Source organism: Felis catus, chromosome B3, assembly GCF_018350175.1.
Source record: "Felis catus isolate Fca126 chromosome B3, F.catus_Fca126_mat1.0, whole genome shotgun sequence".
NCBI lineage: Eukaryota > Metazoa > Chordata > Mammalia > Carnivora > Felidae > Felis > Felis catus.
This window is the reverse complement of record NC_058373.1, coordinates 107,672,774-107,700,183: the sequence shown is the minus strand read 5'-3', so window position 1 is coordinate 107,700,183 and position 27,410 is coordinate 107,672,774. Positions and strand designations below refer to the sequence as shown.

The window sequence follows — 27,410 nt, the reverse complement described above, 5'->3', positions numbered from 1 at the left end:
TAAAAATATTTATTTATTTTTGAGAGACAGAATGTGAGCAGGGGAGGGGCAGAGAGAGGGAGACACGGAATCTGAAGCAGGCTTCAGGCTCTGAGCTGTCAGCACAGAGCCTGACACAGGGCTCGAACCCACGAACCGTGAGATCATGACCTGAGCTGAAGTCAGATACTTAACCAACTGAGCCACCCAGGCGCCCCAGTATGACTTTTTCTAATGGCAGAAGCCATACACATTCAGAATCCTAAAATTTGAAAGATTCGGAAAAAGCAGAAAATTGAATGCTCCTGTAATTCCACTCCCTAGAGCTGGTTACTTTTAACATTTTGCATATATCCTTCCAGTCTTTTTTCTATGCATATCATGTACACACACACACACACACACACACACACACACACACACAATGTATATAACATACACATATTGAAGATGCACATGTATATAATATTTAAATACATAATACATGGTGACCATACTGAGTGTTCTGTTCTGAAATCTGCCTTTTTTACTCACCATCATCACCACCCTCACAATGATCCCATCTTCGCTCTCAGTTTCAGGATTTGCCGGGACTGTGCCAAGTGCTTTACCTTTCTTACTTCTGTTATCCTGCTCAAAGCCCTGTGAGGCTGGCATCACCACCCTCACGTAGCAGCTGAAATGGAAGGCCTCTGAAGTCTGTGGCCTTCTATCTCTCTGCTATTAAATTCTTCTCCAAGGAAGGTTTTCAGTGGCTGTTTGATATTCCCATTGTATTCTATTCAACCCATCCCCTACTTCAGACTATTTAGGTAATTTCCATTTGGGGAGCTATTAGAAATAATTCTGTCAGGAGCATTCTCTCACATAAATATTTATGCTACTATGCCCGTTGTAGAAATTCCTAGCAATGGAATTTCTGGGGCAAGGATATGCCCGTTTTGATGGCTCTGTACTACCAAATTGCTTTCTAGAAAGGTGAAATGAATTTTCACTCCCACCAGCTACCGTCCAATTACTCTAACCAAAGTCATTTAATAGTTTTTTAAATGATTTAAAATGAAAGACAAGAAATCTTTCTCAAACTGCTTTCCTTAGGAACATAAAATACTTATAAAAAACGTTTGACGAGGGGCGCCTGGGTGGCGCAGTCGGTTGAGCGTCCGACTTCAGCCAGGTCACGATCTCGCGGTCCGGGAGTTCGAGCCCCGCGTCGGGCTCTGGGCTGATGGCTCGGAGCCTGGAGCCTGTTTCCGATTCTGTGTCTCCCTCTCTCTCTGCCCCTCCCCCGTTCATGCTCTGTCTCTCTCTGTCCCAAAAATAAATAAACGTTGGAAGAAAAAAAAAATTAAAAAAAAAAAAAAAAACGTTTGACGATCCGCCTATTTTCTCATTTATTCCTCTAAAACTTCCAGAAAAGAATCTTGGGAGGGCTAAAATACAACTATTAGATGTTTCTGGTCTGATGTGATGGATTCACCTTCAATCCCCAAAATACAAACCCTAGTTTTCTCCCTTTCTGTTTCCCTCTGCCCTGTGATCTCCAACTTCAGCTTCTGACGGCCAGTCTTCCAAGGGCTGTGGGAAGAAGTGGTCTCCAACAATGCAGTAGAAGGGAACTTGCTAGAGGGCGAGCAAAGGGGCTCAGGTTCCATGCTGTCAGCAAAAAGCTCCTATAAACAGAGTGCAATACATTAAGCCCTTGCTGTTAATATGCTGTCTAGACTTGAAGAGATTGCTTTTCTCTCTGTCTTCTAAGCTTCGACTCTTGACCTTGTGTTTTGTCCTTGTGTCTGTGCTGGACTCAAGCATTTCTTCTCTCCTGGAATTTCAACCAGTGGAATTACTCGCCAGCAGAGCGGCTGCAGCAACTGAGCACAGACGTGATCCTAGCCACTTCTCCACTATACAATGAATGGAAAACTTCCCAACACCTGACCCATGAGGCAGAAAATACAGGGAGTCCTCCTTCTTCTGACTTCAGGGTAAAATGATACTCCCCTTTGTTGACTGCAGCTGGAATCCTGGAAGGTATTTGAAGGAGGGTTAAGAAGAAAAGTCTGTGGGTACCACACTTAGGGATAGAAACAAGTTGTTGGCAAAGTGATTGCCAGGCCTTTGTTTCTTGTTCTAGATTTTTCTTCTCTGACATCAAAATAAAAAAAAATCAACTTGTTTTTGAATAAGAGATGATTCTTCTTCCCCTCCACATTATCAGGGTTCTCAGAGCCCTCATGCTAATATCTGGCTGCTTAAGTCCTGCTCTAACACATAATAGTTACTAAGCACGTGCTAAATGTCAGCATTCCTATGCACTATCCTAAAAATGTTGTCATCTATTTCTCACAGCTTCACTTTTCTGATAGAGGGACTCATTATTATCATTCTGTTATACAAATGAAGAAATGGAAGCAGAGAGAAGTTATAGAAACTGAAGCTCATAGAGTGACAGCAAGTGGTCTCAGAATCACATGATTAACCATTATTCTACGCTGCCTATCAATCTAGATATTTTTTGTTCTAATTTTTCTTCTCTGACCTCAAAATAAAAAAAAATCACTGTTCTCTCATTCCATCTAGGTCTTGCTGAGGTGGCTAAGCTAATCTGACAAATAAATTTAGTCTGCTAATGGCTGATTATGGACCAATGGTATCCACCTCAGTAAATATATAGTTCTCTAGAACTTTTACTAGTGGTGATAGACAAAGATGCCTGGGAAAGATGATGGGGACAGTGGCAATAGGATGGTGTAGAGCGTAGTGGGTATAGAATATTCTTGGGTAGGGGAGCCTTTCCCATTATTAGCCAATGGCTCATTCAGCATACAGGACAAGCCCTGGATATAATATTTAGCCTTTATCAGGAATGACCAAAAGCCCAGATGTTTGCCCACATGATTAAGAGAACTCAGAATCTAACTCGGAAGTTTAGAGATGACCATTGTCTGCCAACAACTGCCAAACACCATGCTTCGTGGAAACCACATAATTTCACTGTCTATCCACAACATCCAGTTTTCTAGCACATTTTTGTGATTAAGGAAAGCAAAGAAGAGTATGATGTGGTTGCCCCACACAAATCTATCTTTCACCCCAACATGGTATAAACCAATTGAAATATCACAGATCCACATCAACTTGTCACATCCTTTTTATTTGACCCACAACATCCCACAAATACCTTTCCTCTCCTGACTCTCTTTGGGGCCAGGGCACTTGTGGAAGAGAAAAGGTGGTTTGATGAAGGGTGTGGCCAAGGAATAATATAATCTTTGGCTTGAAGATGTATGTTTTGGTCTTGGGCAAATGTATTTAAAAGATTTTAATGAGTCATGAAGGTACTGCTGACACTTGGAATAATATTTTTCAGCTCTTTAGGATGAATAACTAACACAGAGCCTGGCTCAGAGTGGAAGCCAATACATGTTTGTTGGTTGAAAGAGTGAGTGAGTACCAAGAACTTAACATGGTAAATAGAATTCACCACAGTTGAAACTGTGCTGTAACAGAGGTGAATCTTTAGCAGTGCCTTGAAGGAGCTGCCAGACTCTGGTAAAATGAATTTTCATTTTAGCAGTCAGTCCTACAAATCGTATCAGTGGACCTAGGTATTTGGCTTCTCATTCAAAACATTCCTACTCTTGAAATTACATTTGTTTATTTCAAGAACATTGATGGTTTTTCTTCACAGTAGGTTGTTTTGATTTGTTTATTCTTACAAGATGAATTTTAAAAAGAAGACACTTCTTAGGTTATTGCAGCTGTACCAGCAGACGATACCTACTCATAGGCAAGTGGAATTGTCTCTCTCGGAACCTCAGAGAGCTTGTGAATGCTCTATACCGTGCCCCACGCTCCTTGCCCTGTGAAGGTTTCATAGGAGACCGAGGAGACTTTTGTGTCTTTATGCCACACCATCTCTGACGTCAAGAGCTGCTCAACTCAAGTCCACCTCATCCAGGTTACAGAGCGTTTAGTGAGGCGCTCTGCGGGGGCCTCGAGCTGTCCTCCCCACTTGGCAGGTGGCGATTCTGAAGTGTCGGGAGGCAAAAATGAATTTCCCAAGCCTACAGTGTGGGAGGCAGTGGTAAAATAGCGACAGGTTCAAAGATTTTTATTTCCCAGCAGGAAGCCCCAGAGCTAGAGCTACAAAGCACACACGCGATGATAAGCCCGTGCGTGTGTTTTCCCTGCAATTACTGACCATCCCGTGAGCCACCCATTCTTTTTCAGGACTCAGATCGAAACAAAATCTAACGCAAAGCCACTGAAATTGAATGGAGAGAGCATTTTCCTAGTGCATACAGCACTATGGTATTCACCCTTGTAAAAGCTGGCTTGATGCAGGGGGTCCCTATAAAAGCATGATTAAATGACAGAGTGAAAGTTCAGTAATGGTAGTGTGTGCAGTGCTTCTGAGAATGTGCAAGTCCTGTTGGGAGGTGAGATCCTGCTAAGAAGGTCTGATTTTAGAGCCTCCACTCAGAGGAACCATCTTAGAGCAAGGTTTGGTGCTCCTGAGGAAGATGCCAATTTCCCAGACACAGATTAAGAAACACTGTAGGCCCCCTGGCGTATGGCTGCACTTAAGCACTTGCTTCCCAAGAGCTGAGTGTGGAAAAGGGGGGGAAAGATAACTTCACAGTAGAGAAACCTGGCAGACATCACCTCGACCAGGTGACCAAGGTCAACACCGAGAGTCTTTAAGTCATGGTAGCAGTACACCTCCCGGTCTCATCATGAGAAAAACATCAGTCAAACCCCACCTGTGAGACATCCTACAAAATACCCAACCCAGCATTCCTCCGGACTGTCAAAGTCATCAAAAACACGCAAAATTTGTGAAACCGTCACAGTCAAGAGGAGATGAAGAAGACGTGATGATGGATGCAGTGTGGTGGGATCCTGGACCAGAAAAAAAGGACAATTAGTGGCAAAACTAGTGAAAGATGAAAGTGTGGACTTTAGTAGAAACACGCCAATGTTCATTTCTCAACTGTGATGAATGTACCACGATATCGTAAGATGATACCAATAGTGTGGTTGGGGAGTATATGAGAACGTTCAGCATTGTCTTTGCAGTGTATCTGTAAATCTAAAGCTATTCTAAAACAAAAAGTTTATTTAAAAAAAACAGGTGGAAAGTGAAAATAAACAGGGGCACTGAAAGGATATATAAGGAACTAATAAAAGTGGTTGTACATAGGGGTCAGGGCACAGGGTCAGGTGTGGGAGTTACATTTATCAATGGATTTTTTATACCATTTTGAATTATGAACACGTGCATGTATTCACTAGCTTGAAAAAAAAAAGACACGCTCTAGGTCTGCAGGCTGCTTAAACATATTGAATGAGAATAACAATGACAAAGATTAAGCTTACTAGGCAAAATGTTAATTTTTTAAAAATATAGCTGGGTGTACTAAATGAGGGCCAGACATGTGGGTATAAGGTTGCCAGTTGCAAATGCACTCCCCCACAAGGCACTGTTTGTGGCTGCCCGTCTGGACTGTTGGATTGTGAGTGTGAAGTTTTGAAAAAGCAATTTGGCTCTGAGGGGCCTCCAGGGGGTTAGCTCTTTTGCAAGCCTCTGGCCCTTCCTTTCTGGGTGCTGACTTTCTATGACTGTTTATGACAGGCTGCGCCTCTCATTCGCTCTGCTGCATAGATACTGTGTCAGACAGGAAGGGTAAGGTTGTATATTATAGATCTGAGTCCTAATAAATAAATTCAGAGGCAGATATCATGCTGTATAATGGAGTGTGGGAAAAGAGCAATAAAGATCAGGCAACAGAGTCTTCCCAGGAGGCTGGGGAGGAGGGCAGGAGTTGCAGAGACGCTGAACTTGGGCCAAATGGTAGGAGCCAAAGATGAAGTTGTAGGCTGCAGGCAGTGGAAATTGTGCTAAGCTCATCTCAGCTGGGATCTCAAAGGCAAGACACTCTAGACTGTCTAAAAGCTAAAGAAATGGGTCACAGGGAAACACTGTCACTCTATTTTAAACCCAAACCAAAAGTCAAACCTTTAACCCACAACCCCCCCCTTCTTGTTCCTTTGATGTCAGCCATTTTACGGGACTTGATGGTGGAAGGTGTCTGAAATCTAAAGATTGAAACAATTTTTTTCTTTCTGTGTATAAAGTCTCCCCGGTTTTGTAAGGATTCTTTCTCCCTCTACCTGGATCCCTTCCTGTGTTGAAACTCTTTAAATGGGTAAGACTAAATAACCTCCCACTTCTAAAAGCCTATGGAATATCTTTGTTTAAAGGGAACTGAGTTTCAGAGCTTAAATCCCCTTGGATGATCTCAGAAGATTAAGTTGGACTGGCTGGTGCAAAACAAAAAAAAGTGAGCATCACTGGCTCAGTTTTGAAAGTTAAAGAAAAAAAAGCAAGGGTGTCCTAACAGGCTGAAAATACCTTCCAGGCTTTCCAGGTCTCCTAAATGTTATGGGTGTGAAACTAGCCACTGGGAATAAAATGTGGAAACAGGAATAGCTCAATTAGCTGAACCTTTGAGGTTCAAATTTCACGAGCTCATGAGAGCACTTTGGTCTTCTGAGAAGACAGAATATATGCAAGAAGCTGAAAGCTTTTTGTCCATGCAGAGTTTATTTTCTCAAACACTGCTTATCCGTTGCAAAACTAACAGTCTTTGCTGAAAGACCATCTCATGAAACATTTCAGGTAGGAGCAGAATATTTTATGCAGTCATAGCTCCCCATGAGGAAATCCATCCAAAGCTCAAATGATTCACACACAAAAAAGTTCACAGAGTTGTTCATGTCTGAACTCAAAATTCTCGGGAGACACATTAGCTTGTTTGATAAACCAGAAAGAACAGCGTTTTTGTGCAAGTATTTTTAATACAGGAAATATGAGTCTAGTCTGTATCTCTCCAAGTCCATGTGTATGAGTGGGTTTTGAAGTAAAATGCCATTTATTGTCTTAAAACATGGTGAAAAGAAATACACACGAGGTTACTACCCATGAAAATGCTTCTCTGATCAGTACCATGGTGAACACATACAAAAATGCACACAGTCTAATAGGGATGACCGGACTAAAGTGAGATGCTAAGCAACAGAGAACCATTTCAAAGATAGTCCCCTGTGAAAATCTTTTTCAATTGTCCTGGATACATAATTTAATACTTAAAACACAACCCCACACATCAAATTGTGTACCAAAGAGCTCTACCTATGGGGAGACTCAGAACCAGTCTGACAACTTTTCTGAGATTAGAAAAGGAGAAAATATCACCTTACAGAATCTACTTTTCAGAAGGCAGCATCAGCACTTTGTTGGGACCAAGGCAAGACCAGACAGTGCTGGGAGCACTTTGGGCCGCCTCCACCTCCCAGCTTAGACTCCAGAGAACTCTTAGCTAATAAGGGCATGGTACCAGAAGACAATCTCTGCGGACCATTTGGATTGTAAATATTCTCCCAAGCTACCTTTTAGCAAAAAGTCACCTGGGGAATTAGGAACCTGAAATCCCTCCTTCTCCCAATGGGTGGATGTCCTAGAAAATGATCCGAAGAGAGGCTGCCGCAAGAAAGAAGAGGAGGGGAGCCTAGAGAGCCTGGTTTGGAGGAAGGATGCTGGATGCCGCGCTCCTGAAGAGCAAGAGGGCCGGAAGCTACTGCAGAGGCCCCCCTGTGGCAGGCAGTGAGGTTCTCCACTGGAACACGAGGTCCTAACCTGAGACAGAATCAATGTGGGAGGAATGTGGGCGGCGGCAGCCCAGATGGCAGATAGGTGGCGCCCTAACACGCCTCCATTCTTCTCAAAGGAGGGAAGGGGAGAGGAGAATGGTGGGCAGGCACGTGGGGGAAGGGAGATGTGCCAAAGTTTTCCTGAGCAGAAGATGAGGGAAAATAGAAAGAGAGACTTCAAACAATCATAAAAACTTGAAAAGCAGAGCTAATCATGACAGTATCTAACATCCAAACACAATCCATGTGATTTTGTCTAAGCTCGTGGCTAATGGTGTTAATTTAATGGAAAATCCCTAGAGAAGTAAGCATCCAAAAAAACAAGTTCTAGGAAATAAGTGTCTCTGGTCCATTAGGGGTCTGGAAGCTGGGTTTCTCTCATTCTTGGTAACTGCTGAGTTTTTCAGCTGCTGCCGGACTCACACCTTTTCTTTGCCTCCATCCTATTTTCCTTCATTTCTAAAAGCCTCACCTTTGTCCTACATTTAAAGCTCAAGATCCGTTTTTTTAAAAAAATGACCTGCCACCCGGCATGTAATTTTTATAAATGTCTGCCCAACACTAACAGCACCAAGTAATAAGATTCAAATCCCCAAAGCAACATTATTCTGCCAACCCCTCCCTTTCCCCCAGACTTGCCAGAGTGTGGGATGTCTGCCAGGGAAATATAATAAAATGTGGGAACAGGAATAAATAAAAATAAAATTTTAAATTCTGTATTTTTGCTTGCTTTGTTTTCCTTTTTCATTTTAATCCTTTTCTTTCCCTCCTTTTCTCATACTATTGTAGTATTTCTTTCTACCTAACTGTTTTTGCCCCCTGTGTTGATGATGCTAATATATCTACTCTCTCCTTATGGATTTTCCAGGCAAGCAGGTTGCCTGCACCATCTGAACAATTTCCTCCCTTGCCTTGTCTTATTATATTTTCTGGGCAGTTAGTTCTTCCCCGTCAGGCTCTTCTTTGTCTTTGGTGTTCTGCACCATGACTCTCTCTCTTGGCTCCCTTGTTGTTGGCTCTTGCAAATCTTACCTGTTCTGTCACCCTCACAGCATCAGCTTCTGGTGATTGTATGGCCTCCCCCATTACCTGGTCTACCTGGTCGCATTTCTTGATAAATCTCATTAATCTTCAAATGCCCGGCCCTTCCTAACTGGCATGAGAGATAATTCAGGGTGTCTCTTTCTTTACTCAATCACATAAGCTTTGAGTATTTTTCCCTCCTGTTGAGGCCACTAGCTAGATCTCTGTCTGGGGAAGATCAAAAAAGTTTCCCTCTTGGGTGTACACCTCTTTGCAGGACTGTGCCTCCTGGCAGAGGAGGCATTCTTAGAGGGGGAACAATCAGGAGCATTCACTGATTGCATAGCCATTTTAGGGGGCAGGGGTCTGTGTGACAGGCAGTTGGAGTTTGCTATAAGAGTAATTTGGTTTAGGAGAAAAGAGGGATAGCGGGGAGCCCAGGACTGTGCCTTTCCAGGGGTTCTGTAGGACCATGGCAGCATCTCCCAACACTAACCACTGAGCTAAAAAAAAAAAAAAAAAATACTGATGTCCCTGCACCAGTACATTGCTTATTCCCTTAGGGGAAAGAATGTACTCTGAGCCCTCCCAAGTGACAAAGTCAGCTGGCAGCTTCTCAAGTCCTACGTAGGAAATCTATCCTAACATCACCACCTCCCTGAGTCTCCTGACCCCTTTTTCAATCTTAAGACAAAGCAGCTCTAACATCTCTACCTCATTCCTCATAAGCCATTTTTATGTGGACCCTAAACAACGACACATATGACCTATAAAGAAGCTTCATTATAAAATTGAAAACTATGACACAATTCTCTCCGTTGTTCAAATGAGAGGAAGTTGTAGCAATTCAAGAGTTCATTTTGTATGTTTCTATTTTTTATTTCATTGTGGGTAATAATTCTTTTGAGTGACATCAAGTAATGCAACTGGTTGAGTAATAAGTGTCTGAAATACAGCACGGATCCCTATAATAAACATTTTAAGCATCTGGGATGGTGACTTATAGGCAGCGACTTCTCTGCTGACTCATGAGGCTAGCCCTAACTCCTCACCTAGGGAAGAAGGACAGGAAACTGGTGTTAAGGAGGAATTATGGACCAGTAGAAACAGAAATGACCCAAGGTTTTCAGATGGAGCCTTACAGAAGCTTACTGCCCTTGCCTCAGTGGGAAAGAGGTAAGACGAAGCACACCATGGCTCCTTTACTCCCAGAGCACCAACAATATTATGGTTGCCATGCAATATTTGGGATATTGACACGGAAATATTATTTGTTGCTTATCTGAAATTTAAACTTAACTGAGAATCCTCTATTTTACCTGGCAACTCTCATAGTACACAACCACCACATGGCTATGGGGCGTCCAAGGACAGCTATCCATCTGCTCTCGATAACCAATAACACACCTATGAGAGACTCAAATTCCTTCTCAGTTCCAAAGCAAAAGGAGGTTTCTGAAGTCCAATTTCAGGTCATTTCCAGACTCAGTTTGGACTGTTTACTTCAGGGACACTGATTAAGTCATATATTACAAGGAAGCCTCCCATTGCCCCTAATTCAAAACAGCTGAGCCAGCTTCTCCTGCCAGCCAAACGTCATGGTGGAAGCCTTGGGAGGGGACTGTGCTTGGGAAGAGGGGGAGGGCGATGGTGGGGGGGACAGGTTTAATATTAAGTGAGGACATGTCTTAATGCTCTTGTGGAAATGCTCTTTATGGAGCATCGGGTTACAAAGCCACAGTTGGAGGGTGGGGGCGGTGAGGAGGAATGGAGTGTAAGGGGGCACTGGAGAAATCACTGCAACATTTGAGGATCAAAGAATCCAGCCTGTCAAGTGCTATGATATTTTTTCAGTGAGGAAACAAGCTCACATTTTTCCCCTGAGGGCTCAGAGACAAAAGCCAAGGTTCAACTAAAAATTTTTTAAGACTTTTTTTTAAGCCACAAATTATGTCTGTATATGTTTTGCTTCCACTCTTGCTTTTTTTTCCCCTTTGAAATTCGGGTGGGTGGAACAGGAGAACACTGCATTTTGAAGCTACACTGATAACAACCAGTCTGGTGAATTTTTTGGAATGTAAAAAAGCATTCATTTGGTGCCCATCAATCTGGCAAATGTATTCATTTACTTAACAAGGCTTATCATTCCAACAGTGAGGGATGTTTTACCTAAATCTACAAGGTGATGAAGGGCTGGCGAGGGGCATGCATGTTGCTCAGCCATGCTTCCTGTTTCCTGTTTGTTGGTTTTTCTTCCCTGAAGCGTATCTGCACTACACAGGGTTGAAGAAGACAGTCTGGGGTTTGAGGATGAGGAGAGAGGACGAAAGAGAGCAGACAGATGGGAAGATGATGGTGATGAGTGAGGTAGATGTATTTTCCCTCCCTTTAGCAAATATTTCAACGTTTGCTTTTTGGAGAGAATCCAGTCTGTTTTAACTTCATTTTCCAGTAGATAATGCTTCTATGAATTTGATGGAACTAGAGAACAGAAATGAAAGAGAGCAGGGTAAGCATGTTGAGGACTGAAACGTCCCGGTTCAGAGTAGTTCCGCATTCACGTCTGTTGACCATAAACACAACATTAGTTATGCCAGAGAAATGAACAGGAGATAGAAATCAAAATTCAGTCTTCATATGACTCCAAGGCAGGCCCTATATTTGCCTTTGCATGAGGTTTACAATATCTGTTCTAGCTTGATTGAAGTTTGGAAACTTATAAAACAGGACTTCTTTTAAAAAGTGGAAGAGGGATTTTTGAAGAAGTTGCTTGTCAAAGATCCTGGCCAAGATTTGAGTCGGCTCTGTACATGTGGAGGGCACATCTGTGATCACAGTACAAGAGCAATGTTTTCATTCTTTTAAATGCCAGAATTACTTCTCCCCACGCCTGGCCACAAGACTTTCCCATGCCCGTCAAGAAGATTCTAGTGGAATTACCATTAGTTAGTGGCAAGAGGAAAGGCGATGATGTTCCCGTTGTGGTCAAGGTGATATTGCGGCGAGGTCAGGCAGACATGTGGAAGCAGTAAGTGGAGAAGCTGAACTAGGAAGACCCCAGACTGCTTCTCTAAGTGCTAATGGGAATTCAAAAGATGGACTCAGCACCATTCCATCCTCTACACTACAGTGAGGTTCTTTTCCTTTCTTTTCTTTTAAATGAGTTACAGCTGTACCGTTCACTTTTGGTAAAGGGCACAAACCTTAAGTGCACAGCCTGATGAATTTTTACAAATGCATGTGCTCAGGTAGCCGCCCCTGGATGCAGTTCTTGAAAGAAGCATCCCCGACCACAACATTCCACTTGGAAGAGTTTCATACTTTTAAATGCCAGAATAACTTTCTTACTTAGCCTGGCCGCAAGCCTTTCCCATGGAGAAACAGCCATACTAAATGAATTATGATTTTTAAAAATTATCTTAATTTTCTAACACATGGCTGCACAAAACAACTGAAAGTTTTCATTTTTCACCATTGAGCCTCTTCAAACTATCTGTGATAACGTCTCAAGAAGCTGCCCTTTGGCAGCCCACCTTCTTTGAAGCCTGAAGGGTTCTTTGAAGCCCACCTTCTTTGAAGCAGCTTTGCAGTGAGGGTGTAAACATGAATTATGAACTTGGAGAAGTAAAGGTAGAATTTGCTAGGCTCTCCACCCTTCAGAAGAAGCAAATGTCTCCTTCTGCCTACTGCTGCTTCTTATTTGTTTGATAACCTTTGATTTGTCTAATTTTTTTTAATCTCCAGGTTTCTTTGTCAACCTGACAACAAAAGGTACCTAGGATTTGGATCACAAAATAAATAGGGAGAGAGAGAGCCCAGAAATGCTTCCAATCCTGAGCCGTACATTTTATTGGCCAGCAGGGTGTGCGAAATCTGCCAAGAACATGCTGCCGTGACCTTGGACAGAGTAGATCGCATAGTCCCAGAGGCCCTGGTGGTTCTCTCAGATGTCTCTTAAAACCTGTACCAATCCTGAGTAGCATTCTCAATTCTGGACTGGCTTAAAGGTCTCCTATGTCACACAAAACTGATCACAGGTTGAGGAACAGAATATGAATCTGGAATATCTCCCAAAGCTTTACTGCTAAATGGAAAGTGGAATATAGCTGAAATAGAATTATACTCTTTTATTAAAAAGGGCAAGTCCAAAAAGGGAGGCAAACTTTAGCACAGAAGCTTTGATAAATCAGACAATTAAATGACAGGCACTTAATAAATACCTTTTGTTCTTAAATATGCTTATCTAATAGATATTTATAAATATTTGTTGAACATCTGTATTAGTTAGGATTCTCCAGAGAAACAGAACCAATAGGATATGTTTATATAGAGAGAGAAAGATTTATTTTAAAGAACTGGCTCACACAATTCTTGGGATAATAAATCTGAACTCTACCAGGCAAGCTGGCAGTATGGAAGTTTAGGTAAGAACTGATGTTGCAACTCTGAGTCTGAAATCCACAGGACAAGCCAGCAGGCTGGAAAATCAGGCAGGGTTTCTATGTTGCAGTCTTGAAGCCAAATGTACTCTTCTCTGGGAAACCTCAACCTTTTGCTCTTAAGGCCTCCAACTGATTGATAAGACCCACCCCACATTATGGAGGGCAATCTATTTCACTTAAAGTCTATTGATTGTAAATGGTAATCACATCTTCAAAAATATCTCAACAGCAACATCTAAATAGGTGTTGGACCAAATGACCTGTCACCATAGCTTTGTGAAATTGACACATAAAATTAACTATCACAGCATCTAATTGTTTAATACGTGTTAGGGACCATGGATGATACTCATGGAAGACAAGATACAAAAGCTGACAAGAAAGATTCTCCCTCAAGGAGCTTAAAACCTGGTAATACAGAGAATATACAAATGCCTTCCTTCCCTTTCTAGAAATATGGTCAACTAGATAGTCTGAAAATCACTTCTGAAGTATTAAAAAATTATGATTTAAACAGTGTTTTTAAATTATTTCCTAAGCTAAGGGCACCTGGGTGGCTCAGTGCATTAAGTGTCTGACACTTGATTTTGGCTCAGGTCATGATTTCACAGTTGTGAGAGTGGGCCCTGAGTCAGACTCTGTGCTGAGCATGGAGCCTGCTTAAGATTCTCTCTCTCCCTCCCCTCTGCCCCTCTCCCCTGCTAGCACTCTCTCAAAAAGAAAAGCTTTCTGAACTAAAGGAAAGTAATGAATCTGCAGAGGCCAAAAATGTACTGAAAGCAGGAACTCTGGGAGGCTATCTGTCAAACTCTGGTGACCTTGGGCTTTTATTATGATGACTACTCAGGACATCAGATAGGAGATAAAGTCCAGGACCAACCAATGTGAGGAATCAAATAGAAGACTTTCAGATAAAGCCAGGATTGCAATGAGCCACATCTGAATTAGAGTAGACTTAGAAGTAAGCCCATTGTGTTGAGGGGGATATCAAGGAAACTTGGTACCAATGGAATTAGTCTTCATATAGGTTTATGACCAGAATATATAGTATCTCTGTGGGCTAAAAACTGCAAGTGGAGAATTTAATTAAAAGTAATTCCAAGTTGTAATTTCCCCTAGGCAATTGACAAAAGCAATCACAGATCTTTTAGGGATTTGTCAACCACAACTCAGGTTTTAAAGAATTCCTACAGAAAAAGTACTGAGAACATAAACTCACAGCACAAATCACAAAACAGGTAAACAGAGAACCATGAATGAGGGTCAGCATAATTAGACCTAGGGACACTTCAGGTGCTCAAGTGATTAGATACAGAGTATAAAATAGATTTAATATGTTTTAAGAAATACTAGAACTGAAAATATAAGCAAAGAACAGGGAATTATAAAAATGGAATTTCTAGAAATGAAAAATTTAGTACACATGTTCACTAGCAGATTAAAGACACAAAAAGAGAATTTGTAAACTGGAAAAAGGGTTTGATGAAATCCAGAAGTTTGTCCAAGGGCACACATGCAAAATAGGAAATATGAAAAAGTGGCCAAGAAACATAAGGATAAATTGAGAGTCTACCGTAAGTCTAATGGGAGTTCTAATTATTTCAATAACTACCGAAGAAAATCTCAAATCTGATACCCAGGAATCCAGGGAATCTTGATTAAGATAAATGACTAGAAAAATGTATCTAGACACATCATAATGAAACCAAAGACATAAGTTGTAAAACATCTGAAGAAAAAAGACAGAACAAATAAAATGGAGCAAGTAGTGCTCAGCAGTAAAATGAAAGGCAAAAGACACTGGAATAATATTGTTAATGTGCAGGAAAAAAATAAGTCAATCTAAAATTTTTATACCCAGAGAACCTATCTATCAAAACCAAGTATGAAAAGAAAACACTTTCAGATAAACAAAAATGAAGAGTTTAATACAAAAGAATTCCCATTCAAGGAGAAATCTAAAGGATATAAACTCAATCCAAACATAAGGTAATTAAGAGGGAAAATAAAGTAACAGAGAAGACAGGACAAATAGGCACAGAATAAGGTGATGAAAATAAAACTAAATATGTTGGTAGTCAAAATAAATGTAAAAAGCAAATCCAGGTATATGCTGTTTATAGAGATTCATAAAGAAAGGTTGAAAGTAAATGGGTAGAAAGCATCTATTAGGCATATAAACCAAAAGAAAGTTCCTACTGTCTGTTTTATTATCACACCAAAAAGACTTTTTTAAAATTCTTTTAAGTGTATTTTTTGATTCTCATTGAGAGACAGAGAACAAGTGGGGTATGGGGCAGAGAGAGAAGGAGGGAGAGAGAGAGAGAATCCCAAGCAGGCTCTGAAGTGTCAATGCAGAGCCCAACACAGGGCTTGAACTTACCAATGGTGAAATCGTGACCCAATCCAAAACCAAGAGTCAGATGCTCAACCAACTGAGCCACCCAGGCACCTCACACCAAAAAGATTTTTAAGGAAAAAATAATTACTAGTGATAAATAGGGTCATAACAAAATTATAAAATTTTTGATACATTAAAAAGTTACCACAATTCTAAGCTGATACGCATTTGCTATATAAAACAAAATTGAGAATATATAAATGCAGACTAGTGTTAGTTTTTAAGTGACAAGTGTTACAAGAAAGAAATGAGTGAAATACTATGTTAATTCAGAGGAGAAAGCAGATACAGTTGATAAAGTTAAGAGTGTATGGTAGAACCAGATTATGGAGAGTGCTGAAAGTCAGAGAAATCTGGGTTCAGCATGATCAGAAATTGATAACCACCTATATTCTTTTTTTAAATATGAAATTTATTGTCAAATTGGTTTAATACAACACCCAGTGCTCATCCCAACAGGTGCCCTCTTCAATGTCCATCACCGACTTTCCCCTCCCTCCCACCCCTCATCAACCCTCAGTTTATTCTCAGTTTTTAGATAACTACCTATATTCTTAAGCAGGCAATTGACATGATGGAAGTGGTTTCTTAGAAAAAAATACAGAAAATATAGCTTTCATGTGCAAGATGAATTGGACGGGAGAGCTCAACACCAGGGTGTAAGCAAAGAGGGAAGTCACAATATTTTGGATTTAGGAGACAGAGAAAATGAAAAGGAGGGGTAAATCAAAGAGACATTTTCATAGACAAAATCAATAGAAAATTAAATGGCCCTGTGCCATTTGGTGGGTTATTTGTCTTAGGAAGTGACTGCAGGAAATACATTTCCCAAAGATAACTATGTGAAAAGAGACCAGCTGACTCTTGGAAGACTCATCTCTATTAGCCTCAGAAAGTAAGGACAATAGCCCCGAATTTATGGGTTACAGGTCACTATCTACATGGGCTATGTACAGATGATTTTAAAACACTGAATGAATGAAGTACCATGGGAAGACTTTGTAGCTCCAGAACTGGTTAAATATCATTCTAAGTGTATTCATCAATAATTATGGTACAGGCAGGGCACAGTCAAGCCATACCCAGAATTGCAAATTGCTTATAGAGATGGATTTCTGGATATGCTCCCTTGAAAATGTTTTTCCATCCTGGAAATATTACAAGTGTGCTATAGGGAGTAGAACATTTGGCTGTGGTACCTCATCAGCTTATGTATCAGTATAGACTCAAGGCAGTTTCTGAGGATGCTGTACCCTGCCCACAGGGTCTCCCCTGATTCATCTCTAAGCACAGGCAGTATGGCTGCTGATTCATGCCTGCATCTTCATTTGATTTCTCAGTTTTTACAAAATGATGTTAAATCTAATCTCAGAATAAACACCTACCAAGTCACATAGGTCTATATTCAACTGGAAATAGAGAGTATCTGCAATTGAGATCTTAGAAAATAGAGAGGGAACGTTTTGTGAGTTGATATTCAGCAAGTACTCAATTGTCAGGAGCTAAGAGGACATCTACTGTTGAGGAGGACATTGACTGTCAAGCAATAGTCTGAAAGCTATTCAACAATCTACCCCTGGAAAAGCAAAAGCAGATGAGAACTGGGGACATGCTCCACAACATATCCAGCCCCCAACAGGTGGATTTCACTGAATTGCGTTTTTGACAACGTGCCATCAACCTTCTTTGAGGTCATTATTGTTTTATAATTTATTTTGAGAGTGAGAATGAGTGGGGGAGGAGCAGAGAGAGAGCAGGAGAGACAGAGAGCATCCCAAGCTGGCTTTGCACTATCAACGTGGAGCCCAACACGGGGCTCAATTTCCCCGAATCATGAGATCATGACCTGAGTGAAATCAAGAGTTGGAAGCTTAACTGATTGAGCCACCCAGGTGCCCCAAGATCATTATTTTTTTTAATAGTCATGAAATGTGTGGGGTTTTTTTTTCTGAAGGAAGGTTACTTATAAAATCATACCATGACCTCTTTATAGAAACTCTGGAAGAAATTCCCACCCCTATGCTAGCATCAAAACCAGTTACACTTCTGGGGTGCCTGGGTGGCTCAGCCAGCTAAGCGTCAGACACTTGATTTCAGCCCAGGTCATGATCTCACCACAGTCAGGCTCCTCAGTGGTCATGGAACCTGCTTAAGATTCTCTCTCTCTCTCTCTCTCTCTCTCTCTCTCTCTCTCTCTCTCTTTCTCTCTCTCGGTGCCTGGGTGGCTCCATCGGTTAAGTGTACGACTTCGGCTCAGGTCATGATCTCATGGTTTGTGAGTTTGAGCCCTGTGTCAGGCTCTGTGCTGACAGCTCAGAGCCTGGAACTTGCTCTGGATTCTTTCTCTCTCTCTCTCTCGCTCTCGCTCTCGCTCTCTCTCTCTCTCTACCCCTTCCCCACTTGTGCTCTCTGTCTCTCAAAAATAAATGAATAAATGTAAAAAAAATTTTTTAAAGATTCTCTCTCTCTCTCTCTGTCTCTCTCTGTCTCTCTCTCTCTCCCTATGTCCCTCCCTTGTGCGCTCTCTCTCTCTCTCTCTCTCTCTCTCTCTCAAAAAAAAAATACTTGCACTTCTGAAGCTGGCATTTATTTTCTGAACACCAGATTGTGTAATTGATCAAGTTTCCCTTTTACACTATAGCCACACATGTGTCCCCCAGGGAGGCAAACATGTTGATTAGAGCACACGTTGTGCTTCTAAAGAAGCCCTACTCCTGGCTTCTTTCTTATGTTCCTCTACCATTTTCTTTCTACTTTTCTTAGATATTTATGCAATCTTATTGTATTTTATATATTAGAGTGTGCCTTAAATCCTATATGGAACAAGTTTGGTATAAATAAGTAAATGAACTAAAATGGCTTGAGATATGTTAGAATCCCCCCAGGTGGTCAGGACAATGTACCTTTTGTGGGATTTTGCCTAAAAGTCACACTTACTAGCTTCTTTCCCTTCCCTGTTCTTCTGTTCCCACTCAGGAGCACTTCCGTAATGAATCACTAGTGGACAAATCTTTGTCTTATGATGGTGCCTTCTTGGAATCTTCCTCACCCTCTACCTTCAAGTGATCACTGAGTTCCCCTGATTTTGCCTTCTAAATGTATTTGAATGCTGTCCAGTTTTTTTTTTTCTTCCCCACTGTCCCACCCTAGGCCATCTCATTTCCACTATCTCATTCCCGTGAGATGGCTACAACAGCCTCCCAGAACCAGAATTATTCTCCACACGTAGCCAAGAGAGATCTTCCCCCAAATAAAAATCTGATCATGTCATTTCTCTGCTTAGAATTCTTCAAGGATGTCCCACTATCTTTAAGATAAAAGGCTAAACCTTTCACTGGGCCTCCAGGACCCTCCAATATCAGGACCCACCCTTTTGCCATCTTCTTTCCTTCCTCCCCACTTCACAGCCAACCAGTGTCTCTCCAACCTACCAAACCTTCCTCACCCCCAACCTTAGGCATGAGCTGCTCACTCCTTCCAAACACTTTCCCTTTCCCTCGGCTTAACTCTCCTCTCAGCATTTGTTTGGAGAAGCCATTCATTTGACAAATATTTCTTGAGGCCCTGCCAAGTACCAAGCATTGAGATGGGCTCCAAGGAGCACAGCAGTCAAGAGTGGCACAAAGGCCACTTTTCCAGAGACAATCATTCAATCCACCCACACTTAGTGACTCACTGGGCTGCTTTGAGTTCCCACAGCACCCATAACAACCACCCAGTTCAGTGCTAGCTACCTGTGTGATGTGTGCCTCTAAGTTGCCTCTAAACTGCAAGCCCCAGAGGGCAGGGTCTGGGTCTGTCTTATTTCCTGCAATATTTCCTGATACTGCATATCCCCTGATATTGATACAGTAATACAGCTGGCTTTTAGTAGGTGCTCAATAAACAGTTGTTAAATGGATTAATTCCTCTCCTTTTTGCATTACAAAGATGGTGGCTCATTGCGAAGATAATGGTGAGTCCTGTTTGCAGCAGCCCCATTTGCTGTAGACTCAGGTACTGGGAGAAGCCACAGAGAGGCCACACATGGTCCCCCTTCTGAAACCATCATCACAAAGAGTTTGGGTTCAGGAATAACTCAAAATGCCTTTGGCCAGAAGATGTTTTTTGCCCACCAATTTTCATAACCCTGTTTGTTTGAGAGGAAATTTGATCCAGATGTTTTAGATTCATTTACATTAAACTCATCACCACGTGACACTGTAACAGATTTGGATGGCCATGCAGTCCTTTTTCACAAACCAGGCTGCTGCATGTTGCCAGCTATAAATGAGGGCAGGACCCCAATTCTTTGCACTTGGGTCCAAATTTAGCAAGGACTGGGGGAGTGTGAAGTTTGGCAACTGTACATTCTTCTGTCCCTGCTGAGGCATGGATAGGGTTTTACAGACCTTGGAATGCAGATTTCCTAATGACTCGGACGAATGTCACAATGTGATGGTTCCATCCACCAAAAGGACCATGAAACAAGACCCCTCCTTGTCTTTATGATTTCTTCTATTTCAAAAAAAAAAAAAAAAGTGGGAAGGAGAAGAGAGGTTAGGAAGGAGTTTTAGAGGAGTAGACAATTAAGCACACATAGGCTCACACACATCCAAAATTCTTAACAACCTAATGATTCACTAACAGCGCCAGGGAATTTAAATGTGTTAGTCCCTTGGCGGGCAGGAAGCCAAGCCCCCCCCCCCCCCTTCCCTCTCCCTGTGCTTTTCTGTATCCACCCCTCTCTCCCTGACATAAGGGTAAGTTCTGGCACAGAAAGATGACTCCTCATTCCATCGAAAACTCAACACTGCAAAACGAATTCAAAGTGGACTGAAAAGATATTTGATGGCTTGGAAAATGTTTATACCAGGGTGGTTCTCTGAAACAACTGGGAAATGTTATCGCAGCACAGTGAGCTGCTCCCTCCTCTGCTCGCAGAGCACTTGACTCTGTCTGTGCTCTTAACATGTTGTAATTTATCTGTTAGAAAGCTGTTCCCACCAATATATTGGTAAGATCCAAGGACAGGAGCTGCATCTCATTTGTTCTTATACACTCAGAATTTAGCATAGTATCTGGCACGTAGGGGTTGCCTATGAAATGTCTGATGAATGAATGAATGAATGAATGAATCCTCTACCTTAAACAGAACTTCCTAATTACTGTGCCACCCACATCGATATATACAGATGGACAGATATAAAGAGATAAACAGACTTAGAATGGGGAGGAAATATGGAAAGAAAGGAAAACCTATTTCTCGAAAATCCTGTGAGTACACTTAGAGAATTTTAAATAACTCAGACAAGTAGCCGCAATACAAAATTTGAGCAAGCCTATCTAACACTCTTTCATTTTACTGTTTCCATTTTTTATAGGCTTTTCAGAGAGGCAAATCCCTGGCAGTGGACACTTCCCAGTCTTCTGATGATACCATAGTTACAGCCTCTCTACGACAGGAAAAGCCAGGCTTTCAACATATTGAAAAACACTCCACAGGCCCTTCAGTGAGGCAGGACACTTATGCCCTTGCTTAGATCCAAAGTTAACGACATCCATTTACAAAGGGGAAAAAGAGATCATAATTTTTTAAACTGCGTTTTTCCATGTGCGACTGGATTTTCTAAGTCAGCCTGAAAGCCACACGCTTGCTAGACCACATCAGGGCTGCAAAGCAGAAGCGGGATGAGCCTCTGTCTGAAACAGAGGAACGGATGATGTCACCGCAGCAGTTACTGACCGAAGGGATTACGAGATTTGAAGTGGGATTTGGACAAATCTCTGGTGCTGTGAATACTGGGGGGCTGCTGGCTGCCTCTTCACCTGGGCAGGAACGCCTCATTCTCGCCCCTCTGGTTATGGGGGCTGTGTTGTCATAACCGCTGCGCTCTTGGCTAGGACCGAGACGGGTAATTTTCTGTCAGTTTTTCCACTCCAGGTTTCAAGAGCTTTTTCTGGGGATCTTAATTTTTTTCCACTTGTCTTCAAATCTTTTGGACAAGGTTGCAGATCATGAGCGGACGTAAGTGAGGAGGGACAGTAAAAGGATGGTGTATTTGGCAACTTGGGCGCTGGGATGGAGAAGCAGTCAAGGAGGAAGGAGCGTGCAGCCATCCGGGGGTCACCTCAACTCCCTAAAGGCTGCACAGCTGTGTTTGGCTTACTTGTGTGAGACTGCAAACCCACAGACTAACATTTAGATTGTTTCATTAAAATGGAACATACTGTGGAGTATCTATTATGTGTAAGTCACGCTCCTAGATGTGGTGCACAATTGTTAACAATTCAGGGCACACTGTTGCCCCCAAGGTGGGTTCAAACCAGTATACTTAGATAGGTACAGATAGCACGCCTTGATCCCTATTTCTTCATTTGCCAACTAAAAAAAATTGTTTAAGTCCGTCTGTCTGTTCATTTATTTATTTTGAGAGAGAGAGAAAGAGAGAGAGAGACAGAGCTAGAGTCGGGGAGGGGCAGAGAGAAAAGGAGACACAGAATGGGAAGCAGGTTCCAGGCTCCCAGCTGTCAGCACAGAGCCCAACGTGGGGCTCGAGCTCACTAACTGTGAGATCATGACCCGAGCCGAAGTCAGACGTTTAACTGACTGACACACCCAGGCGCCCCTGCATTTATCAATTTTAAATAATATTTATTGACCCTCTAACGTAAAAGATGAGGATGATCTCCTACTTTTTCTTCCCTCCTCCTCCTTCCAATATTTAACATTGCACTCTTATTCTTTTGTTATTTTGAAATTTTAAACTTTATACCAGTGCTACCTATTTCTCATTCTAGCAACTTCATTTTGTATCTTAAATATTTATGAAATATAGGAGTACAAAGAATAATGTATCACCTGTTACCTCTTAATATCTTTTTTATATATATTTGCATGTATCCATAAATGATATGTAGTATTTTGCCTTTTTTCGGGTGCACAGATGATACTACTACTCAGAACATTTTATTTTATAATTTGATGTTTTCCACTCAACTTGGTGTTTTCAAAATATATCTGTGTTAATGTAAGCTATAGTCCTTTCGTTTTTCTCGCTGCCTCGTATTCCTTCTATGAACCTACTACAGTGTCTTTATTCAGGCCTTGTTGGTGGAAAATAAGAACAGTAATAGCAACAGCATTGAGTGCCTACTATGTTCCAGGCACTATTTTAAGGATGTTATATTGCTTAACTAACGTGATCCTGTAGCGATCCTCATTTTCTATGAGAAAACTGAGGCACAGAGAAGAAATCGCATACCTGAAATCTCAACGGCTAATACATGACCATCTAGCTCCAGAGTCCTCTCTCTTAACTACTGTGTAGTCCTGCCTCTTAACCTAAACTGATTCCTTCGAACCATTCCAAACAATGATGTAGTGAACCTGTTTGTACTCATGTGTGAGAGATTCCCTTGGAGAATTACTGGGGTGTGGGATCTGGGGCATCTTCAGCTTGCTTCCATATATCGCCAAATTGCTCTCCAAAAACACATTCCAATTCATACTCCCACAAGTTTCTATACACTTCAGACAGCATTCTATGGCTCCCTACTTTATAAAAATGAGGCGATTATCATTCCATTCTGTCTTCCTTCTTTCCTTTCTTCTACACTCTACCTTCTGTTAGTTACATTTTACATGGTATACACAGTCAAAATTGTTGACATTTTCTGTATAAGCTCTGTTAACTTTTCTCCGCTTTGTCCACAAGTTGACTCTAAAGTTAGACACCAGTGAAAGATATTTACACATGTATAATCACTTAAATATTGTTCAGTGCCTGGGAAGCAGGTTGCAGGAATTGCATTTCCCTCCCTGCAGGCCCCATAACAACAACCGAGGACCACATTAAATAGAATGCTCATAGCATCAAAGACTAATGGAGCTCTTTTTCTTACATTTAGCTTTAAGTCATGTCATGTTTAGTTGACTGAGGTCCTTGTATACTTTGCCTGCCCCCTTGAAATTCCTTATTGTCTTTTTTCTCTTCGTTTTGTTTTCCATTATTGTGTTCTCAAATTTTCTTTTTTTTAATTTTATTTTTTATGTTTTAAAATTCACATCCAAATTAGTTAGCATCTAGTGCAACAATGATTTCAGGAGTAGATTCCTTAGTGTCCCTTACCCATTGAGCCCATCTCCCCTCCCACAACCCCTCAAGCAACCTTCAGTTTGTTCTCCATATTTATGAGTCTCTTCTGTTTTGTCCCCCTCTCTGTTTTTATATTATTTTTGTTTACCTTCCCTTATGTTCATCTGTTTTGTCTCTTAAAGTCCTCATATGAGTGAAGTCATATGATTTTTGTCTTTCTCTGACTAACTTCACTTAGCATAACACCCTCCAGTTCCATCCACGTAGGTGCAAGTCGCAATATTTCATTCTTTTTATTGCCGAGTAATACTCCATTGTATATATGTACCACATCTTCTTTATCCATTCATCCATCGATGGTCATTTGGGCTCTTTCCATACTTTGGCTATGGTTGATAGTGCTGCTATAAACATGGGGGTGCATGTATCCCTTCGAAACAGCACACCTGTATCCCACGGATAAATATCTAGTAGTGCAATTGCTCGGTCATAGGGTAGTTCTATTTTTAGTTTTATGAGGAACCTCCAAACTGTTTTCCAGAGTGGCTGCACCAGCTTGCATTCCCACCAACAATACAAAAGAGATCCTTTCTCTCCGCATCCTCACCAACATCTGTTGTTGCCTGAGTTGTTAATGAAGCCATCAAAATCCTCAAGGAGAAAGCAGGCAAAAACCTCTTTGATCTTGGCCACAGCAACTTCTTACTCAACACATCTCCAGAGGCAAGGGAAACAAAAGCAAAAATTAACTACTGGGACCTCATCAAAATAAAAAGCTTCTGCACAGCGAAGGAAACAATCAGCAAAACTAAAAGGCAACCGACAGAATGGGAGAAGATATTTGCAAATGACATATCAGACAAAGGGTTAATATCCAAAACCTATAAAGAACTTATCAAACTCAACACCCAAAAAACAAATAATCCAGTGAAGAAATGGGCAAAAGACATGAATAGACACTTCTCCAAAGAAGACATCCAGATAGCCAGCAGACACATGAAAAAATGCTCAACATCACTCATCATCAGGGAAAGACAAATCGAAACCACAATGAGATACCACCTTACACCTGGCAGAATGGCTAACATCAAATTTTCTTTCATATCATCTTTTCTACCGAGTAAGCTGGCTTTTCCCCTCCAAAACCCTCCCACACCAATCTGGACTTATCCTCTGGGCCCGCTGTACTGTTCTCTTCCTAGAACCTTTTGTCTGCCCCTGCTCTCCTGCATCAGAGTTGTTAGTTTATGGATCGCATATCACCTTCTTTTTTAGTTTGATTTGCTGGAGTATGTCCATAAGTAACTTCCCACAGAAGGGGACATGCAAGATAGATCTTCTAAGTCCTCATAGGTCTGAGATGTTTTTACCGTCACACTTAATCGCTGGGCTGTGGGAGCTCCCATGTATCCAAACGAGAAGAAGAATAGTATTTATATGGAGGTCTTAGCTTTCCCCCAGATGGCTGGTTCCAAATTTTTGAAGCATACCCTTTTGCCCTGGGCGAGTTTCAGCTGCCTGGGCTTTCTGCCCTAAAGGGGTGGGGGATTACCAGGGTGTACCAACAGGAAAGTTATCTAGTGTTTGCTCCAGTTATCACCTTGATCCTTGGCCATACTACTGATTCTGAGTGCACAGCCTCTCAATAATTTTGTTAGTTGACTGGCTCCAGCAGGGAGAATATGTGAGGTCTCATGTTTCTCCACCTGTTTCACTTAACAGCCTTGTTCTGTCCACTTTCCATCTTGCAGAAATCTATTGACCATTTCCTATTACTTTCAGCAGTTTTATTTCCCCATTTATTTGCTGTGTGGCCTGGGCAACTTACTTAACCTTCTTGTACCTCAATTATCTCATATATAAAATGCAAAATAATGGAACCTACTTTATTAAGGTTGTAATGAGAATGAAAAGGGTTAATACACTTAAGGCACTAGAATAGCATTTGGCACTTACTTAACCCCTTAATACAATCATTACTATTATGTGATGGAGCCCTGAGAGGGATGGGATACAAGATGAATACTAAGACTATAGTATTTAGACCATTTGCTAATTGTCCCTTACGTGGAAAGAGATCACTTGGGGTTTACAGGGATGGTTTACTCATCTTTGAGTTTGAGGTCCCCCAGATCAATGCTTTTTAAACCATGATTACTGGGGAACGTGGTTAAAATACCAACTCTGATTTAGTAGGCAAAAGTGAGCTCCTTATTTTGCATTTCTAGCAAGTTCCTAGGTGCTGCTGATACTGTTAACAGTGTGTATATGTTTGTGTATGCACAGTGTGTGCACTGTTATATACACTAGATGTCAATATGAAATAGATGTTCACTGTAGGTCATGGTAAAATCGTTTGAAAATCACTGCCTCGAGAAAGCCAGCCTCATTCTTGGCCACCTCCACAAGAGACTCTCCCCCGCACCCCACCCAGTGCTAACCTTGGAAATCAGGATATGGTTTTATCCGGGAAGCAGGAGGGCTCCATATTGCTCGTAATCAGTCTGCAGTAAGAGCTCCTCTCAAATCCTAAGTCCTGTTATTTGCTGTCCCTTCGCCACAGCAAGGATGTTATCCCACAGCTGGGATGTTACCCAACCCTATCTACATCCCCTTGCTGGTTTTCCCAGCACTTTTGGGTTTCTGGCTTGGTGCCTCTTCCAGACCACCAGAGACCTAACACCCCCCTACCCCTTCCCTGGGGTATCTGGTTTCACTCTTTAGCTACTGGTTTAGGGTTTCTCTTCCTTGGAAGACAGGGACAGCTGAGAATGTGGATCTCATCCTGTCTGGGTTTTCCCCTGACAAGTGGCAGTAGTGGCAGGATATGAGGTGCTTGAAGACCACTCACATACTATTATCACAGAAAGCAGAGTCACTAATGAAAAGAACAGGTGCAGTGGACTGAATTGCACTTCATGGGCAAGTGGGAACAGTACGGGAATCAGGACTACACGGGTTTTTAAAAAAATCAATTGGGGGAGGGATGAATAGGTGAGCACAGGGGATTTTTAGGACAGTAAAATTGTTCTGTATGACACTATAATGGTGGATACATGTCATACATTTGTCAAAACCCACAGGATGTCAAACATAAGAGTGAATCCTAAAGTAAACTAGGGACTTTTGTTAATAATAACATACAGTATCGGCTCATCAACTGTAACAAATGTACCACACTAATGCAAGATGTTAATAATAGGAGAAACTGGGGAGGAAGGGGAGGGTAGGTGGATGAGAACTCTGTGATTTCCACTCAATTTTTCAGTAAACCTAAAACTCTAAAAATAAAGTCTATTAATTTCAAAAAAGTAGAAAAAATAATTTTGCTGGGCTATTGTGATGATTAAAATGGATAAAACATGACAGCACTAAAAAAGTATCCGTAGCAACAAGAACCAAAACAATTACTCATGTCGTACATGAATACATCCTCCCTCCCCACTCACCTCCCTAGAAGTGTCCATTGCTATTGAAGCAGCCCGTGTCCTTGCAGACCTTTCTGGGTGTGTGTAGATACATAAGGGAGATGATGCCTTTGAAATACCTCCCAACATTCTTTTTGGTAGACTACGTTCCCCTCCTGCATCCCATCCACCATTAAAGCCAAGCCGTGAGGCTTTTGTGTCCCAGGTCAAAAAAGTAAGACACGGACCAGAAAAGGAAGTGGAATCTATTTTGCCTTCTCACCCGGAAGTAAATGTAAAAGAGAACAGAGGGTGAGAAACTCAGACACAAAAGTCCTTGTTTTCTCCGATCTCTGGGCTGCAC

General features: G+C 41.6%; 1 long non-coding RNA gene across 2 annotated transcripts in view; it reads right to left on the bottom strand.

Annotated features, from left to right (window-relative positions):
* The window catches only part of LOC123386106, a 136,054-nt gene that overhangs the window by 23,548 nt on the left and 85,096 nt on the right, over positions 1–27,410 (bottom strand). The window contains exon 4 of one of the 2 annotated variants that reach the window (XR_006599668.1): positions 1,365–1,652. The exons of the other annotated variant lie outside the window; for it this stretch is intronic. This is a non-coding gene — a long non-coding RNA (uncharacterized LOC123386106). Of the gene's footprint in view, positions 1–1,364; positions 1,653–27,410 lie in introns of those variants that run through there. 2 annotated transcript variants of the gene reach the window in all.